Source organism: Girardinichthys multiradiatus, chromosome 22 (assembly GCF_021462225.1).
Source record: "Girardinichthys multiradiatus isolate DD_20200921_A chromosome 22, DD_fGirMul_XY1, whole genome shotgun sequence".
Taxonomy (NCBI): Eukaryota; Metazoa; Chordata; class Actinopteri; order Cyprinodontiformes; family Goodeidae; genus Girardinichthys; species Girardinichthys multiradiatus.
This window is the reverse complement of record NC_061814.1, coordinates 13,801,134-13,820,329: the sequence shown is the minus strand read 5'-3', so window position 1 is coordinate 13,820,329 and position 19,196 is coordinate 13,801,134. Positions and strand designations below refer to the sequence as shown.

The following is a 19,196-nucleotide window of genomic DNA, read 5'->3' as shown; positions in this document are numbered from 1 at the left end:
CCAATCGTTGACCCTGTTTCTGTCCTTGGATTATTGAGCCAGCCTAGCCCTCGGATTATTCAGCCTGGAGTCACTTCTTACCTGTGCTGTGGAGATCACCGCCTGCCGCCCACTGAGGTTTCCCCTCTGGGTTTCAAGTTCCACTCAAGACAAAAGCAGGTTAGTGGCTTTTCTGATCCCTGCAAAATCTAGAGAGACTACAAGTCACTAATCCCTCTTTCTGCCTCAGTGTTTCCTGGAAGCTGTGAGGAGTGTTACCTGTGACGTTTTCCTGTGGTTGAATAAACCTTTTAAACTTTCACCACTGTGTCTGGCTGAATCTTGGGTCCACCTTTTTCTGATTCATAGCAATGAGTGGAACATTCATAAGTTTAGGAATGCAGCTGTAACCATTGCCATTAGCATGTTTTGCAACAGTAAGACAACTGGTGAAAGCAAAGGTCTCTTTGCAATATCTTTTTACAACCTGTCAGGTAATATTAAACCAGCTGAGAATAATATGCACATTGCAACCTCAGCTGGATTTTACCCATAACTGTATCTGTGAACCTTTTTGCTTTGAATTCCCTGCATGTGTGGATTACTTGGGTTGCTGCCAACATGTGGTGTGAATTTTATGTATATTCAAATATTAGAAATGTACTCGCTGAGAAATATGTTGGTGTTTTCAAAACTTATTTTACACTCTGTGCTGCTATCTAGGATAATCCTTTACTTCATCAATATCCTCTGAACACTATTGTTTTTTTTAATTTTTCATTGGGTATTTTCTATGAGATGACAAATGCCTTTTTATATTAATGAGGTAATTAAAATTTTATTTACTGACAATGTGATTTGACAGATAAAAGCTATCATAAATGAGAAGGTAAGAAATCCCAAATGCAAGCCAAAAAACGTATGTACTAGTGTGCATCTTTACCTCTGTTCGAAGGTTGTATTTTACAAGTTATCCAAATGTCTGTTTTTACATTATGAAAGCTGACCTGAAGGTGTGTATTAATTTAAAATTTGAAATGAAGCAAAAAGGCTGAATGATTTGTGGGCAAGACAGAGCAGATGTGTTGCACACTAATCAATGATGTAAATGAATGGTCCTCAACACAATGAATTATTCAAATGATTGCATTGCATTTTAATGTCATTGTCCTTAGGCACCAGTCAGACTACACCCACATAAACCTCATTGTGTAGCCTACTCATAAACCCAAAGAATAATGAATTTTCACAGCAGCAGCAAACTTGCTTTGAATGGATGGAAATGCATCTCTTCTCACAACAAAGTATATTATAAAATTAGCACCATTAACAAAATAAACATTGTTAAATAGTATATGTTAAAATAACACTATCCTGGATTGTAACAATTGTATTTGGAAGCATCATGATCAACTGCACTCATCCTGTGGCTTTTTTGATAACATGATAACTCACATTGTAACATGTAACAAATTGTACAACAAAAGCAGAAATGTGTGACATGTGTTAACTATAAGCGCCATTTGATGAGAAATTGGTCTTTTAGTTAAGATTTTGTTTAATTATCTGCTGTATTTTGTGCAGGACTTTCATTCTGGCAGCTGATGTGGCTTCTGTAGTTCATACAAGAAGTGATGTGCCATGTGGGAACTTGTTTAACTAAAGCAGATGAAGGGGCCACAGTTGTTTTACCGTTGTCATGTTGCAGTTTTTCAATGGGCAAGACATTGTCTTGTCATCCTTTGAAAAATTTGAAACTGAGAATGAAGGTAAATGGTATGAATTATGGAGTTCCCACTGACCCACTCATCTGATTCATGTAATATTTTATTCTGATTTGCAAAAAAAAAAAGCGGTTTGGGGGCTTAGATTGATTTAGTTCAAGTGCATGTAGGCGAAGCAAGACCAAAGCGCACACAGGAGAATGGGAGTGACATGGTGATTTGAGACGTGATATTTAATAATTATAGAAAACAATAAACATACAGACTGGACCTAAGGCAAGGTAATGGACAGGAACTCATAAAAACCTGAAGGCTTAAGTGCTGAGGGAACTGGAGTTTGGACCAATGAACTGGGAGAAGAGCTAATAAGAAGGAATCAGAAAAAGCTGGTAGAACATGGAGCTAGAGCCCCTGAGGGAGATAGAATAATTCAGAAACATAAAGGGAACCGGAACTTTAAGGAAAATATACACTAGCACAACACAGGAGTCCAGGAAGTAGCAAACTAAACAGAATATAATAAACCTCGATGAACAGAAACAAGGCAAGAGAAGGACATGGCTGTGCAAGGGAGGTAAACAGAACACAAAATCTAACACAGGCGGATTATGACACATGCAACTTTATTGTAGCTTTAGTCTTTGTATTAGTTTCACCTGTTCCTTCAGCCTCTCTGCTTACTTGTCACACCTGTTCCTAGTTATTTTGATTATCTGCCCTCTGTTACTCTCTGTATATTAGTTGGTCTAGTTTCATTGTTCTTCGCTGGTTCCTCCCGTTCACTACCTCTGATTATGTTCAGTTTGTGCTACGCTTATGCCCAGGAAATTCATGTAAGGTTTTGGCTGGACTCGTGTTTATTCCTGCAGTGATTATGTTACGTTTTGCTATGTTTTTGGAAACCTTTTGATTTAAGACTATGCTACTTTCTGCTACGTTTTTGGAAACCTTATGCTACGTTTTTGGATAGCCTTTAAATATAGATAAAGCCTTCCTTTAAACATGCTCATGCCCAGCTCTTGTCTGCACTTCGGTCCGCCTGAAACCCTGAATGTGACAGTAGTTATGTTTGTTTATTCCTTCTGTTATCCCAATGTTAGTTTTGTTCTCTCTCCTGCACCTTAGTTTTAGTAGTTTTTTCTTCCCTCACCCTTAGTCCCTTGGTGGTTGTTTTCTCATTTATTTATTACTTAGAATTGTTTCCTCCTCTGGTTATTATTATTAGTAGTAGTAGTAGTAGTACAGTTCTCTTTGGTTCGTTTCCTCCTTTGGTTTTTCTAGTTTCTCGCTTAGTGTTTTTGTGCCTGTTTGGTTTATTTGTTCTTGCTGCATTATTCTAGTTTATTAGTTCCTTTTCCCCTTTGGCCTTAGACCCCTTTTGTTACTGTTACTTAGTTGGTTTTTCCCTTAGTTTACTTCTCCCCATGGCCTCTAGGTCTAGTTTCCCCCTTGAGTTTGTTCCTATTTTAGTTTTGATTTATTATCCTTCCAAGTTTCCTTGTCCTTAGATTTATTACTTGCAGAATTGTTTTGGTTATGGGTTCATGTCTAGTTTTTTCCCATGTCTTTGTTCCCATTTTCCAGTCCCTGTCAGTATCCATAGCAACCTAATTCCCTCAGTTCCCTTCACCTGGCCTGTGCACCTGCAATCATTCAATCTGATTACGTGCCTCTCTCTTGCCCATTTTCTTATCATTCCCTTCTCCTGTATTTATACCCACCTGTTCCCTTTGTTCCCTGTTGCCACGTCTGCAATGTTCCCGATTCTCAGCCACTGTATCTCCTGCTATGTACCAGCTTTCAGCTCAGTAGTGCTCCAGCTTATTTCTGTGTTTCTCGCTCTATCCTGTCTCCTGTAAGTTGTCATCGTTCTTGATTAAACCATGATTTCTGCTACAGTCTGGTTGCCTGGCGTCTCTCTGCACCCTGGTCCGGCCTTAATAACAACCCTGACAGTATCTGTTATGCATAATAATGGGGTAGGAAGAAAAACTGCCTTAGTTGCTTGAGCACAATGTACAGGTCCTTCTCAAAATATTAGCATATTGTGATAAAGTTCATTATTTTCCATAATGTCATGATGAAAATTTAACATTCATATATTTTAGATTCATTGCACACTAACTGAAATATTTCAGGTCTTTTATTGTCTTAATACGGATGATTTTGGCATACAGCTCATGAAAACCCAAAATTCCTATCTCACAAAATTAGCATATCATTAAAAGGGTCTCTAAACGAGCTATGAACCTAATCATCTGAATCAACGAGTGAACTCTAAACACCTGCAAAAGATTCCTGAGGCCTTTAAAACTCCCAGCCTGGTTCATCACTCAAAACCCCAATCATGGGTAAGACTGCCGACCTGACTGCTGTCCAGAAGGCCATTATTGACACTCAAGTAAGAGGGTAAGACACAGAAAGAAATTTCTGAACGAATAGGCTGTTCCCAGAGTGCTGTATCAAGGCAACTCAGTGGGAAGTCTGTGGGAAGGAAAAGGTGTGGCAGAAAACGCTGCACAACGAGAAGAGGTGACCGGACCCTGAGGAAGATTGTGGAGGAGGGCCGATTCCAGACCTTGGGGGACCTGCGGAAGCAGTGGACTGAGTCTAGAGTAGAAACATCCAGAGCCATCGTGCACAGGCGTGTGCAGAAAATGGGCTACAGGTGCCGCATTCCCCAGGTCAAGCCACTTTTGAACCAGAAACAGCGGCAGAAGCGCCTGACCTGGGCTACAGAGAAGCAGCACTGGACTGTTGCTCAGTGGTCCAAAGTACTTTTTTCGGATGAAAGCAAATTCTGCATATCATTCGGAAATCAAGGTGCCAGAGTCTGGAGGAAGACTGGGGAGAAGGAAATGCCAAAATGCCAGAAGTCCAGTGTGAAGTACCCACAGTCAGTGATGATCTGGGGTGCCGTGTCAGCTGCTGGTGTTGGTCCACTGTGTTTTATCAAGGGCAGGGTCAATGCAGCTAGCTATCAGGAGATTTTGGAGCACTTCATGCTTCCATCTGGTGAAAAGCTTTATGGAGATGAAGATTTCATTTTTCAGCACGACCTGGCACCTGCTCACACTGCCAAAACCACTGGTAAATGGTTTACTGACCATGGTATCACTGTGCTCAATTGGCCTGCCAACTCTCCTGACCTGAACCCCATAGAGAATCTGTGGGATATTGTGAAGAGAACGTTGAGAGACTCAAGACCCAACACTCTGGATGAGCTAAAGGCCGCTATCGAAGCATCCTGGGCCTCCATAAGACCTCAGCAGTGCCACAGGCTGATTGCCTCCATGCCACGCCACATTGAAGCAGTCATTTCTGCAAAAGGATTCCCGACCACGTATTGAGTGCATAACTGTACATGATTATTTGAAGGTTGACGTTTTTTGTATTAAAAACACTTTTCTTTTATTGGTCGGATGAAATATGCTAATTTTGTGAGATAGGAATTTTGGGTTTTCATGAGCTGTATGCCAAAATCATCCATATTAAGACAATAAAAGACCTGAAATATTTCAGTTAATGTGCAATGAAACTAAAATATATGAATGTTAAATTTTCATCATGACATTATGGAAAATAATTAACTTTATCACAATATGCTAATATTTTGAGAAGGACCTGTATATTGACATTATGGAAAATAATGAACTTAATCACAATATGCTAATATTTTGAGAAGGACCTGTATTTAGGAAGGTAAGTGATTGTCATATTTGTCATAGTTTTTAAGGCCGACTTGACCCACATGCAGAGGACACTCAGACAGAGAAGCGTTGATTCAAAGTTTTATTACTCAGTTCAGGAATGAGGCGAGACGAGTGGTCAGGAGTCAGTCTGTAAGGGAAGGACAGAGATGAGCAGAGGAAACAGATCGGATTAATCAAGTCAAGATCTATTCTCACTATTCAGGAGGCAATCGATCCGCCAGGAGGGAGAGACGGATGCAGGTCTGGAGCGTGAGCCTGCGCAGAACTGGCTGGAGCGCTCCGATGTTCCAGGTAAGCAAGGTGGGTGGACAAGTTGCGCTCTCAGTCTGGAGGACTCGCAAGGCCGGTTGCCAGGAGCAACACAGTCCAGTTACGACGGAAGGTGTGTTCCAGAGGGAGAAACCCAGCTCGGCGGCTCGGCTTGAACGGCCTAAGACAAAGGGAAAAACAGACTATTAAACAAGGCTAAAACAGAGGAGATCTTCCAAAATTCTGGAAAGGCTGGCCAGGTTAACACTAACGCAGTAGGCAAAACACTCAAGCGTAGAAGAGCCAGTGAACCACCCTCATATAGTCCTCCAGCTGATGAGGCAACAGTGTACACCTGTCAAACCTCCGGCCTGCAGCTCCAGCGCCTCTTAGGGGTGAGAGAAAGTTAGTAGCAGGCAGGTTGAAAACAAGACTGTGACAATATTGCTTTATTTATTTCTGAAAAAGTTAGTTCATTTAAAAGATAACAGTTTCCTTTTGTTTGTTGTTTGGCCTCAAGTTCGCCTTGAAGTTATTCTGCTCCTCTCTTTTTCAGTATTAAAACATTCACGTCATGGTAAATAAAATCGGTAAAGCTACTCTGTTGTGGTTGTTTGAGGTCTCACAAGGATGGATCATATTCAGGTTATGGTCTGGCCACCCCTAGAGAGATCGTAACATGAATGCTCACAAAGCAGAGTTAAAGGAAACTCTGTGTGAAAAACTGGTTGAGAAAGGTGTGGTATCACCACAAGTGACTGCAGTAAAAGAACTACACAACCCTGCACTGGAAAAGGATGTCAATGCTGCACAGGCTGCTGATGTGCCTATTGTTGGCATAAAGCCTGATTGAGCCTCTGGCGAAATGTCTACAGAACATTTGCACCTCACACTCCACATAAAGGAGATGGAGAACCGCAACAAAGAGCTGGAATTGCAAGCCATGCACCTCCATAACAGAGGTCTTGAGCTGGAGAAAGGTGCATCTGCAGTTCCAGTGATGCCACCAAGCACACATTCCTCTGCTTCTGCCACATTTGACATAAGTAAGCACATAGCATTGGTTCCTCCATTTCGTAAGTCTGAAGTAGACTCTTATTTTAGTGCATTCGAGCGCATCGCCACTGCTTAGAACTGGCCAAAGGAGTTTTGGTCCCTTTTACTTCAATGTAAACTTCTGGGAAAAGCCCAAAGGGTGTGTTCAAGTTTGTCTATTGAGCAGAGTTTAGACTATGAAATTCTTAAAAAGACAGTCTTGCAGGCATATGAACTTGTTCCTGAAGCATACCGTCAAAAAATTAGGAATCTTGATAAAACTGCTAACCAGACTTTTGTGGAGTATGCGTGAGAAAAGAGTGTTTTGTTTGATAAATGGTGTTATTCGTGTAAGCAAAATATTTGGATGATCTGAGAGTGCTAATTTTGTTAGAGGAATTTAAAAATGTTTGCTGGAGGGCATTGTGGTTTATTTAAATGAACAAAAGGTATCTTCTACAACTAACGCAGCGATTTTGGCTGAGTTTGTTTTAACTCATAAAGCAGTGTTTTGTTCACAAAATTCATTTCAGGAAATCTTTTTTGAACGAAAATCACCGAAATCAGTTCATAAATGTATGCCATCTGTCGCCATAAAATCAACGAATCGTGACTGTTTTTATTGCCACGAACCAGGACATTTGATCACTCCATGTCCAAAGCTAAAGAGAAAAGAAGGTAAAAACACAAAAACCCCTGGCAGTGTGGGACTAATTAAGTTAGCTTCTCTCCTAAATGGACGTGTTGATATTAAACAAAAACCCAAAACTGATGTTGATCTGCAGTTTTTGCCATTTATTTCGCAGGGGTTTGTTTCTTTAACGGGGGATGAAAAGGATAAAGTGCCAATCACAATCCTTAGAGACACAGGTGCTTATCATTCTTTTTGTTTTGAGTTTGTGCTACCTTTATCTGAACAGACATGTGGCTCAGATATATTAGTGTGGGGAATAAAAATGAGTGTCAGCAAAGCCCCCCTGCATATGGTGCATTTGTTTTCACCATTTGTATTGGGCCGCGTTAGGGTAGCCGTGCGCCCGTGGTTGCCAATTGAACGAGTGTCCTTCATTCTTGGTAATGACTTGGCAGGTGGACAAGTTTTTGCCCAACCAGAAGTGGCCTCAACTCCCGTTTTATTCGATCTTTCTGCTGATTCGGTTAACCCTTCTTCGGATGTGTTTCCTGCATGTGCAACTACATGTGCGCAAGCTCGTAAAATGGGTGAATGATAGATTTATCTGGATCATTTATGGTAAACCTTGATGACAACAATTTTCCTGTTTCACCAAATGATTCTGTGAAAAAGTCAAAATGTGACATTTCTGAAATAATTCCTGCAGACATGGATCTGAACTTGAAAATAAATAGAGAGATGTTGATAAAAGTGCAGCAAATGATCCTTCGCTGACTTCCTTTTTTTTCTTCCTTCTGTTTACAGAGTAAATCAGGTATTGGTGCCAAAAGAATACAGACCTCAGATTCTTAATCTTGCACATGACACCAGCTTGGCTAGACATCTTGGGGTCAGAAAGACGTATCACCATGTGTTGCATAATTGTTTTTGGCCTGGACTAAAAACTGATGTGGTGAAATACTGTCAATCATGTCATACATGACAATTAGTTGGAAAGACAAAAAATCCGATTTCACCAGCGCCTTTTCATGCAGTCCCAGCACTTGGTGAGCCATTTGAGCGAGTTTTGTTGGACTGTGTGGGCCCTGTGCCAAAAACCGAGTCAGGTCATAAATACATACTAACTGTAAAGTGCGTCACCACTCGTTTTCCAGAGGCAATTCCACTAAACACATTAAGAGCTAAGAATATTGTGAAAGCCCTCACAAAATTCTTTTCAACTTTAGGTTTACCTAAAATTATTCAAACTGATCAAGGGACAAATTTTATGTCTAAGGTGTTTGCTCAGGTTTTGAATGAACTAAAAATTAGCAGGGGACTTGTTTGACCTACCACGTACAAAGTTGAATTCTCATGCTGGCATTTTCAAAATCAAGAATCCTGAAAACCCTCCAACAAAAATACTTCACAAGGGTTCTATGGTGTAATGGTTAGCACTCTAGACTCTGACTCCAGTGATCTGAGTTCAAGTCTCAGTAGAACCTGCTCTGTTTCTTCAGTTGTGTCTGACCAGGTTTCACATTAAAGAGAACCGTTTCAACACCTTGAAAAATTATCATATAATTGACATTATTCTGTAGCTTAACCATCCTACATGGCCAGGCAATCTAGCAAATGCCAAAGTGCAATGCATGGCAAGGAATAGTTGAGGAAGGTCAAACAGGCTGAAGAAAACCTCCATCCTATGCCTTAATCATATATACAATACATAGCTAGAAAAAAGGACAACAACTAAACCTATTAAAACCCAAACTCCACACCCAGCATATAACCCAATAGTTCAATGGCTAGCACTCTAGACATCAGCTGCAAAGTTTGTAGGTCTCACTTTAACCTTCAACTCATTCACGGTGTCGTTGTAATTAAAGATCCTGCTTTTGAACAACTTTCCTGTACACATGCAAGAAGAAGTCAATTTAAGTGAGGTTGTTCTTCAAAAAGGGTTTGACTCATTTTCGCGGGGTCACCGTAAACATAAAACAGCAACATTGGGTTAAGTGTTGTCGCGGTGCATTTATTTTTCTGTCAGGCAAAATGCAGAAAACAATTTGATTTGGAGGCTGTTTTTAGTCATGGGTGCTCCTGGAATGTCTGTGAATTACATCCCAAAGAAAAGCATTGGTGTATTTTATAAAAGTGAGGTGAACATTATTTGGGCTGTATTGAAGTGATGCCTTGGCTTAATTTTTGACATTTCACCTAAGGTTCTTCCCTAAGCAACATTTTCTATAGAGTAGTTGTTCTCATGTATGATTTATATATAAATGGGATCCGATTGGAAAACAGTAAGAAATAGGAATTTGACTGTGGGTTAATCTACAAAGTAATGTGGTCTGCTTTTTCACACTTTTCATCTTTTTCCGTGAAAACATGGGGAAGTGAATGTTTCTGTAGTGTAGTGGTTATCACATTTGCTTTGGTTCGAAACCAGACAGAAACAGGTTGTCTTGCTTTTGTGTCTTATAGAGCTTTCACATCAGCATAAGAGTTTAACCTGTGTGACCTACCACGTACACAGTTGAATTCTCATGCTGGAATTTTCAAAATCAAGAATCGTGAAAACCCTTCAACAAAAACACTTCACAAGGGTTCTATGGTGTAATGGTTAGCACTCTGAACTCTGACTCCAGTGATCTGCATTCAAATCTCAGTAGAACCTGCTCTATTTCTTCAGTTGTGTCTGACCAGGTTTCACTTCAAAGAGAACATTTTAAACACCTTTAAAAATGATCATATAATTGACATTATTCTATAGCTTAACCAGGCAATCTAGCCAATCTGCCAAATAATTGGCAATGCGATGTAGACTTTTGTCAAAAGTTGGCTTAATTTTTGACATTGCACCTAAGGTTCTTCCCAAAGCAACATTTTCTATAGAGTAGTTGTTCTCATGTATGATTTATATGTAAATGGGATCCGATTGGAAAACAGTAAGAAATAGGAATTTGACTGTGGGTTAATCTACAAAGTAATGTGGTCTGCTTGAGAATAAAGTGCCTAATAATTCACCTCAAGGAATTCGGTAATATAATTGGCAATGCAACCTAGACTTTTGTCAAAAGTTGGCTTTTTCACACTTTTCATCTTTTTCCATGAAAACGTGGAGGAGCGAATGTTTCTGTAGTGTAGTGGTTATCACATTTGCTTCACACGCAAAAGGGCTCTGGTTCGAAACCAGACAGAAACAGGTTATCTAGCTTTTATGTCTTATAGAGCTTTCACATCAGCATAAGATTTTAACCTGTATGACCTACCACGTACACAGTTGAATTCTCATGCTGACATTTTCAAAATCAAGAATCGTAAAAAGCCTTCAACAAAAACACTTCACAAGGGTTCTATGGTGTAATGGTTAGCACTCTGACTCCAGTGATCTGCATTCAAATCTCAGTAGAACCTGCTCTGTTTCTTCAGTTGTGTCTGACCAGGTTTCTCTTCAAAGAGAACATTTTAAACACCTTTAAAAATGATCATATAATTGACATTATTCTATAGCTTAACCAGGCAATCTAGCCAATCTGCCAAATAATTGGCAATGCGATGTAGACTTTTGTAGAAAGTTGGCTTAATTTTTGACATTGCACCTAAGGTTCTTCCCAAAGCAACATTTTCTATAGAGTAGTTGTTCTCATGTATGATTTATATGTAAATGGGATCCGTTTGGAAAACAGTAAGATATAGGAATTTGACTGTGGGTTAATCTACAAAGTAATGTGGTCTGCTTGAGAATAAAGTGCCTAATAATTCACCTTGAGGAATACAGTAATATAATTGGCAATGCAACCTAGACTTTTGTCAAAAGTTGGCTTTTTCACACTTTTCATCTTTTTCCATGAAAACGTGGAGGAGCTAATGTTTCTGTAGTGTAGTGGTTATCACATTTGCTTCACACGCAAAAGGGCTCTGGTTCGAAACCAGACAGAAACAGGTTATCTAGCTTTTATGTCTTATAGAGCTTTCACATCAGCATAAGATTTTAACCTGTATGACCTACCACGTACACAGTTGAATTCTCATGCTGGCATTTTCAAAATCAATAATCGTGAAAACCCTTAAACAAAAACACTTAACAAGGGTTCTATGGTGTATTGGTTAGCACTCTGAACTCTGACTCCAGTGATCTGCATTCAAATCTCAGTAGAACCTGCTCTATTTCTTCAGTTGTGTCTGACCAGGTTTCACTTCAAAGAGAACATTTTAAACACCTTTAAAAATGATCATATAATTGACATTATTCTATAGCTTAACCAGGCAATCTAGCCAATCTGCCAAATAATTGGATATGCGACCTAGACTTTTGTCAAAAGTTGGCTTTTTCACACTTTTCATCTTTTTCCATGAAAACATGGAGGAGTGAATGTTTCTGTAGTGTAGTGGTTATCATGTTTGCTTCACACGCAAAAGGTCTCTGGTTCGAAACCAGACAGAAACAGGTTGTCTAGCTTTTGTGTCTTATAGAGCTTTCACATCAGCATAAGATTTTAACCTGTATGACCTACCACGTACACAGTTGAATTCTCATGCTGGCATTTTCAAAATCAGGAATCGTGAAAACCCTTCAACAAAAACACTTCACAACGGTTCTATGGTGTAATGGTTAGCACTCTGACTCCAGTGATCTGCATTCAAATCTCAGTAGAACCTGCTCTGTTTCTTCAGTTGTGTCTGACCAGGTTTCACTTCAAAGAGAACATTTTAAACACCTTGAAAAATGATCATATAATTGACATTATTCTATAGCTTAACCAGGCAATCTAGCCAATCTGCCAAATAATTGGCAATGCGATGTAGACTTTTGTCAAAAGTTGGCTTAATTTTTGACATTGCACCTAAGGTTCTTCCCAAAGCAACATTTTCTAGAGTAGTTGTTCTCATGTATGATTTATATGTAAATGGGATCCGATTGGAAAACAGTAAGAAATAGGAATTTGACTGTGGGTTAATCTACAAAGTAATGTGGTCTGCTTGAGAATAAAGTGCCTAATAATTCACCTTGAGGAATACGGTAATATAATTGTCAATGCGACCTAGACTTTTGTCAAAAGTTGGCTTTTTCACACTTTTCATTTTTTTCCGTGAAAACATGGAGGAGCGAATGTTTCTGTAGTGTAGTGGTTATCATGTTGGCTTCACACGCAAAAGGGCTCTGGTTCAAACCCAGACAGAAACAGGTTATCTAGCTTTTGTGTCTTATAGAGCTTTCACATCAGCATAAGATTTTAACCTGTTTGACCTACCACGTACACAGTTGAATTCTCATGCTGACATTTTCAAAATCAAGAATCGTGAAAACCCTTCAACAAAAACACTTAACAAGGGTTCTATGGTGTAATGGTTAGCACTCTGACTCCAGTGATCTGCATTCAAATCTCAGTAGAACCTGCTCTGTTTCTTCAGCTTTGTCTGACCAGGTTTCACTTCAAAGAGAACATTTTAAACACCTTGAAAAATGATCATATAATTGACATTATTCTATAGCTTAACCAGGCAATCTAGCCAATCTGCCAAATAATTGGCAATGCGATGTAGACTTTTGTCAAAAGTTGGCTTAATTTTTGACATTGCACCTAAGGTTCTTCCCAAAGCAACATTTTCTATAGAGTACTTGTTCTCATGTATGATTTATATGTAAATGGGATCCGATTGGAAAACAGTAAGAAATAGGAATTTGACTGTGGGTTAATCTACAAAGTAATGTGGTCTGCTTGAGAATAAAGTGCCTAATAATTCACCTTGAGGAATACGGTAATATAATTGGCAATGCAACCTAGACTTTTGTCAAAAGTTGGCTTTTTACACTTTTCATCTTTTTCCGTGAAAACATTGAGGAGCGAATGTTTCTGTAGTGTAGTGGTTATCACGTTTGCTTCACACGCAAAAGGGCTCTGGTTCAAACCCAGACAGAAACAGGTTATCTAGCTTTTGTGTCTTATAGAGCTTTCACATCAGCATAAGATTTTAACCTGTATGACCTACCACGTACACAGTTGAATTCTCATGCTGACATTTTCAAAATCAAGAATCGTGAAAACCCTTCAACAAAAACACTTCACAAGGGTTCTATGGTGTAATGGTTAGCACTCTGACTCCAGTGATCTGCATTCAAATCTCAGTAGAACCTGCTCTGTTTCTTCAGCTTTGTCTGACCAGGTTTCACTTCAAAGAGAACATTTTAAACACCTTGAAAAATGATCATATAATTGACATTATTCTATAGCTTAACCAGGCAATCTAGCCAATTTGCCAAATAATTGGCAATGCGATGTAGACTTTTGTCAAAAGTTGGCTTAATTTTTGACATTGCACCTAAGGTTCTTCCCAAAGCAACATTTTCTATAGAGTAGTTGTTCTCATGTATGATTTATATGTAAATGGGATCTGATTGGAAAACAGTAAGAAATAGGAATTTGACTGTGGGTTAATCTACAAAGCAATGTGGTCTGCTTGAGAATAAAGTGCCTAATAATTCACCTTGAGGAATACGGTAACATAATTGGATATGCGACCTAGACTTTTGTCAAAAGTTGGCTTAATTTTTGACATTGCACCTAAGGTTCTTCCCAAAGCAACATTTTCTATAGAGTACTTGTTCTCATGTATGATTTATATGTAAATGGGATCCGATTGGAAAACAGTAAGAAATAGGAATTTGACTGTGGGTTAATCTACAAAGTAATGTGGTCTGCTTGAGAATAAAGTGCCTAATAATTCACCTTGAGGAATACGGTAATATAATTGGCAATGCAACCTAGACTTTTGTCAAAAGTTGGCTTTTTACACTTTTCATCTTTTTCCGTGAAAACATTGAGGAGCGAATGTTTCTGTAGTGTAGTGGTTATCACGTTTGCTTCACACGCAAAAGGGCTCTGGTTCAAACCCAGACAGAAACAGGTTATCTAGCTTTTGTGTCTTATAGAGCTTTCACATCAGCATAAGATTTTAACCTGTATGACCTACCACGTACACAGTTGAATTCTCATGCTGACATTTTCAAAATCAAGAATCGTGAAAACCCTTCAACAAAAACACTTCACAAGGGTTCTATGGTGTAATGGTTAGCACTCTGACTCCAGTGATCTGCATTCAAATCTCAGTAGAACCTGCTCTGTTTCTTCAGCTTTGTCTGACCAGGTTTCACTTCAAAGAGAACATTTTAAACACCTTGAAAAATGATCATATAATTGACATTATTCTATAGCTTAACCAGGCAATCTAGCCAATTTGCCAAATAATTGGCAATGCGATGTAGACTTTTGTCAAAAGTTGGCTTAATTTTTGACATTGCACCTAAGGTTCTTCCCAAAGCAACATTTTCTATAGAGTAGTTGGTCTCATGTATGATTTATATGTAAATGGGATAACATTTGAAAACAGTAAGAAATAGGAATTTGACTGTGGGTTAATCTACAAAGTAATGTGGTCTGCTTGAGAATAAAGTGCCTAATAATTCACCTTGAGGAATACGGTAATATAATTGGCAATGCAACCTAGACTTTTGTCAAAAGTTGGCTTTTTACACTTTTCATCTTTTTCCGTGAAAACATTGAGGAGCGAATGTTTCTGTAGTGTAGTGGTTATCACGTTTGCTTCACACGCAAAAGGGCTCTGGTTCAAACCCAGACAGAAACAGGTTATCTAGCTTTTGTGTCTTATAGAGCTTTCACATCAGCATAAGATTTTAACCTGTATGACCTACCACGTACACAGTTGAATTCTCATGCTGACATTTTCAAAATCAAGAATCGTGAAAACCCTTCAACAAAAACACTTCACAAGGGTTCTATGGTGTAATGGTTAGCACTCTGACTCCAGTGATCTGCATTCAAATCTCAGTAGAACCTGCTCTGTTTCTTCAGCTTTGTCTGACCAGGTTTCACTTCAAAGAGAACATTTTAAACACCTTGAAAAATGATCATATAATTGACATTATTCTATAGCTTAACCAGGCAATCTAGCCAATTTGCCAAATAATTGGCAATGCGATGTAGACTTTTGTCAAAAGTTGGCTTAATTTTTGACATTGCACCTAAGGTTCTTCCCAAAGCAACATTTTCTATAGAGTAGTTGGTCTCATGTATGATTTATATGTAAATGGGATAAAATTTGAAAACAGTAAGAAATAGGAATTTGACTGTGGGTTAATCTACAAAGCAATGTGGTCTGCTTGAGAATAAAGTGCCTAATGATTCACCTTGAGGAATACGGTAATATAATTGGATATGCGCCCTAGACTTTTGTCAAAAGTTGGCTTTTTCACACTTTTCATCTTTTTCCGTGAAAACATGTTGGAGCGAATGTTTCTGTAGTGTAGTGGTTATCATGTTTGCTTCACATGCAAAAGGGCTCTGGTTCAAACCCAGACAGAAACAGGTTATCCAGCTTTTGTGTCTTATAGAGCTTTCACATCAGCATAAGATTTTAACCTGTTTGACCTACCACGTACACAGTTGAATTCTCATGCTGACATTTTCAAAATCAAGAATCGTGAAAACCCTTCAACAAAAACACTTCACAAGGGTTCTATGGTGTAATGGTTAGCACTCTGACTCCAGTGATCTGCATTCAAATCTCAGTAGAACCTGCTCTGTTTCTTCAGCTTTGTCTGACCAGGTTTCACTTCAAAGAGAACATTTTAAACACCTTGAAAAATGATCATATAATTGACATTATTCTATAGCTTAACCAGGCAATCTAGCCAATTTGCCAAATAATTGGCAATGCGATGTAGACTTTTGTCAAAAGTTGGCTTAATTTTGACATTGCACCTAAGGTTCTTCCCAAAGCAACATTTTCTATAGAGTAGTTGGTCTCATGTATGATTTATATGTAAATGGGATAAAATTTGAAAACAGTAAGAAATAGGAATTTGACTGTGGGTTAATCTACAAAGCAATGTGGTCTGCTTGAGAATAAAGTGCCTAATGATTCACCTTGAGGAATACGGTAATATAATTGGCAATGCAACCTAGACTTTTGTCAAAAGTTGGCTTTTTCACACTTTTCATCTTTTTCCATGAAAATGTGGAGGAGTGAATGTTTCTGTAGTGTAGTGGTTATCACGTTTGCTTCACACGCAAAAGGGCTCTGGTTCGAAACCAGACAGAAACAGGTTATCTAGCTTTTGTGTCTTATAGAGCTTTCACATCAGCATAAGATTTTAACCTGTATGACCTACCACTTACACAGTTGAATTCTCATGCTGGCATTTTCAAAATCAATAATCGTGAAAACCCTTAAACAAAAACACTTCACAAGGGTTCTATGGTGTATTGGTTAGCACTCTGAACTCTGACTCCAGTGATCTGCATTCAAATCTCAGTAGAACCTGCTCTATTTCTTCAGTTGTGTCTGACCAGGTTTCACTTCAAAGAGAACATTTTAAACACCTTTAAAAATGATCATATAATTGACATTATTCTATAGCTTAACCAGGCAATCTAGCCAATCTGCCAAATAATTGGCAATGCGATGTAGACTTTTGTCAAAAGTTGGCTTAATTTTTGACATTGCACCTAAGGTTCTTCCCAAAGCAACATTTTCTATAGAGTAGTTGTTCTCATGTATGATTTATATGTAAATGGGATCTGATTGGAAAACAGTAAGAAATAGGAATTTGACTGTGGGTTAATCTACAAAGCAATGTGGTATGCTTGAGAATAAAGTGCCTAATAATTCACCTTGAGGAATACGGTAACATAATTGGATATGCGACCTAGACTTTTGTCAAAAGTTGGCTTAATTTTTGACATTGCACCTAAGGTTCTTCCCAAAGCAACATTTTCTATAGAGTACTTGTTCTCATGTATGATTTATATGTAAATGGGATCCGATTGGAAAACAGTAAGAAATAGGAATTTGACTGTGGGTTAATCTACAAAGTAATGTGGTCTGCTTGAGAATAAAGTGCCTAATAATTCACCTTGAGGAATACGGTAATATAATTGGCAATGCAACCTAGACTTTTGTCAAAAGTTGGCTTTTTACACTTTTCATCTTTTTCCGTGAAAACATTGAGGAGCGAATGTTTCTGTAGTGTAGTGGTTATCACGTTTGCTTCACACGCAAAAGGGCTCTGGTTCAAACCCAGACAGAAACAGGTTATCTAGCTTTTGTGTCTTATAGAGCTTTCACATCAGCATAAGATTTTAACCTGTATGACCTACCACGTACACAGTTGAATTCTCATGCTGACATTTTCAAAATCAAGAATCGTGAAAACCCTTCAACAAAAACACTTCACAAGGGTTCTATGGTGTAATGGTTAGCACTCTGACTCCAGTGATCTGCATTCAAATCTCAGTAGAACCTGCTCTGTTTCTTCAGCTTTGTCTGACCAGGTTTCACTTCAAAGAGAACATTTTAAACACCTTGAAAAATGATCATATAATTGACATTATTCTATAGCTTAACCAGGCAATCTAGCCAATTTGCCAAATAATTGGCAATGCGATGTAGACTTTTGTCAAAAGTTGGCTTAATTTTTGACATTGCACCTAAGGTTCTTCCCAAAGCAACATTTTCTATAGAGTAGTTGGTCTCATGTATGATTTATATGTAAATGGGATAAAATTTGAAAACAGTAAGAAATAGGAATTTGACTGTGGGTTAATCTACAAAGCAATGTGGTCTGCTTGAGAATAAAGTGCCTAATGATTCACCTTGAGGAATACGGTAATATAATTGGATATGCGCCCTAGACTTTTGTCAAAAGTTGGCTTTTTCACACTTTTCATCTTTTTCCGTGAAAATATGTTGGAGCGAATGTTTCTGTAGTGTAGTGGTTATCACGTTTGCTTCACACGCAAAAGGGCTCTGGTTCAAACCCAGACAGAAACAGGTTATCTAGCTTTTGTGTCTTATAGAGCTTTCACATCAGCATAAGATTTTAACCTGTGTGACCTACCACGTACACAGTTGAATTCTCATGCTGACATTTTCAAAATCAAGAATTGTGAAAACCCTTCAACAAAAACACTTCACAAGGTTTCTATGGTGTAATGGTTAGCACTCTGACTCCAGTGATCTGCATTCAAATCTCAGTAGAACCTGCTCTATTTCTTCAGTTGTGTCTGACCAGGTTTCACTTCAAAGAGAACATTTTAAACACCTTGAAAAATGATCATATAATTGACATTATTCTATAGCTTAACCAGGCAATCTAGCCAATCTGCCAAATAATTGGCAATGCGATGTAGACTTTTGTCAAAAGTTGGCTTAATTTTTGACATTGCAACTAAGGTTCTTCCCAAAGCAACATTTTCTATAGAATAGTTGTTCTCATGTATGATTTATATGTAAATGGGATCCGATTGGAAAACAGTAAGAAATAGGAATTTGACTGTGGGTTAATCTACAAAGTAATGTGGTCTGCTTGAGAATAAAGTGCCTAATAATTCACCTTGAGGAATACGGTAATATAATTGGCAATGCGACCTAGACTTTTGTCAAAAGTTGACTTTTTCACACTTTCATCTTTTTCCGTGAAAACATGGAGGAGCGAATGTTTCTGTAGTGTAGTGGTTATCACGTTTGCTTCACACGCAAAAGGGCTCTGGTTCAAAACCAGACAGAAACAGGTTATCTAGCTTTTGTGTCTTATAGAGCTTACACATCAGCATAAGATTTTAACCTGTTTGACCTACCACGTACACAGTTGAATTCTCATGCTGGCATTTTCAAAATCAAGAATCTCCCTTGCCCATTTTTTTATCATTCCCTTCTCCTGTATTTATACCCACCTGTTCCCTTTGTTCCCTGTTGCCACGTCTGCAATGTTCCCGATTCTCAGCCAGTGTATCTCCTGCTATGTACCAGCTTTCCACTCAGTAGTGCTCCAGCTTATTCCTGAGTTTCTCGCTCTAT

General features: G+C 38.6%; 13 non-coding genes across 13 annotated transcripts; all 13 read left to right on the top strand.

Moving 5' to 3' along the window:
- The first annotated feature begins 8,746 nt into the window (after window positions 1-8,746).
- Window positions 8,747-8,818, top strand: trnaq-cug. The gene has a single exon. It is a non-coding gene; the product is annotated as a tRNA-Gln (tRNA).
- A 1,630-nt stretch (window positions 8,819-10,448) lies between these two features.
- trnav-cac lies at window positions 10,449-10,521 on the top strand. Its single transcript has one exon. It is a non-coding gene; the product is annotated as a tRNA-Val (tRNA).
- Window positions 10,522-11,188: 667 nt separating this feature from the next.
- trnav-cac lies at window positions 11,189-11,261 on the top strand. Its single transcript has one exon. It is a non-coding gene; the product is annotated as a tRNA-Val (tRNA).
- Window positions 11,262-11,693: 432 nt separating this feature from the next.
- On the top strand, window positions 11,694-11,766 carry trnav-cac. Its single transcript has one exon. It is a non-coding gene; the product is annotated as a tRNA-Val (tRNA).
- Window positions 11,767-12,431: 665 nt separating this feature from the next.
- trnav-cac lies at window positions 12,432-12,504 on the top strand. The gene has a single exon. It is a non-coding gene; the product is annotated as a tRNA-Val (tRNA).
- Window positions 12,505-13,170: 666 nt separating this feature from the next.
- On the top strand, window positions 13,171-13,243 carry trnav-cac. The gene has a single exon. It is a non-coding gene; the product is annotated as a tRNA-Val (tRNA).
- A 908-nt stretch (window positions 13,244-14,151) lies between these two features.
- trnav-cac lies at window positions 14,152-14,224 on the top strand. The gene has a single exon. It is a non-coding gene; the product is annotated as a tRNA-Val (tRNA).
- A 666-nt stretch (window positions 14,225-14,890) lies between these two features.
- trnav-cac lies at window positions 14,891-14,963 on the top strand. The gene has a single exon. It is a non-coding gene; the product is annotated as a tRNA-Val (tRNA).
- A 667-nt stretch (window positions 14,964-15,630) lies between these two features.
- On the top strand, window positions 15,631-15,703 carry trnav-cac. Its single transcript has one exon. It is a non-coding gene; the product is annotated as a tRNA-Val (tRNA).
- A 666-nt stretch (window positions 15,704-16,369) lies between these two features.
- On the top strand, window positions 16,370-16,442 carry trnav-cac. The gene has a single exon. It is a non-coding gene; the product is annotated as a tRNA-Val (tRNA).
- A 915-nt stretch (window positions 16,443-17,357) lies between these two features.
- On the top strand, window positions 17,358-17,430 carry trnav-cac. The gene has a single exon. It is a non-coding gene; the product is annotated as a tRNA-Val (tRNA).
- A 667-nt stretch (window positions 17,431-18,097) lies between these two features.
- Window positions 18,098-18,170, top strand: trnav-cac. The gene has a single exon. It is a non-coding gene; the product is annotated as a tRNA-Val (tRNA).
- Window positions 18,171-18,836: 666 nt separating this feature from the next.
- Window positions 18,837-18,909, top strand: trnav-cac. Its single transcript has one exon. It is a non-coding gene; the product is annotated as a tRNA-Val (tRNA).
- The last annotated feature ends 287 nt before the right edge of the window (window positions 18,910-19,196 follow it).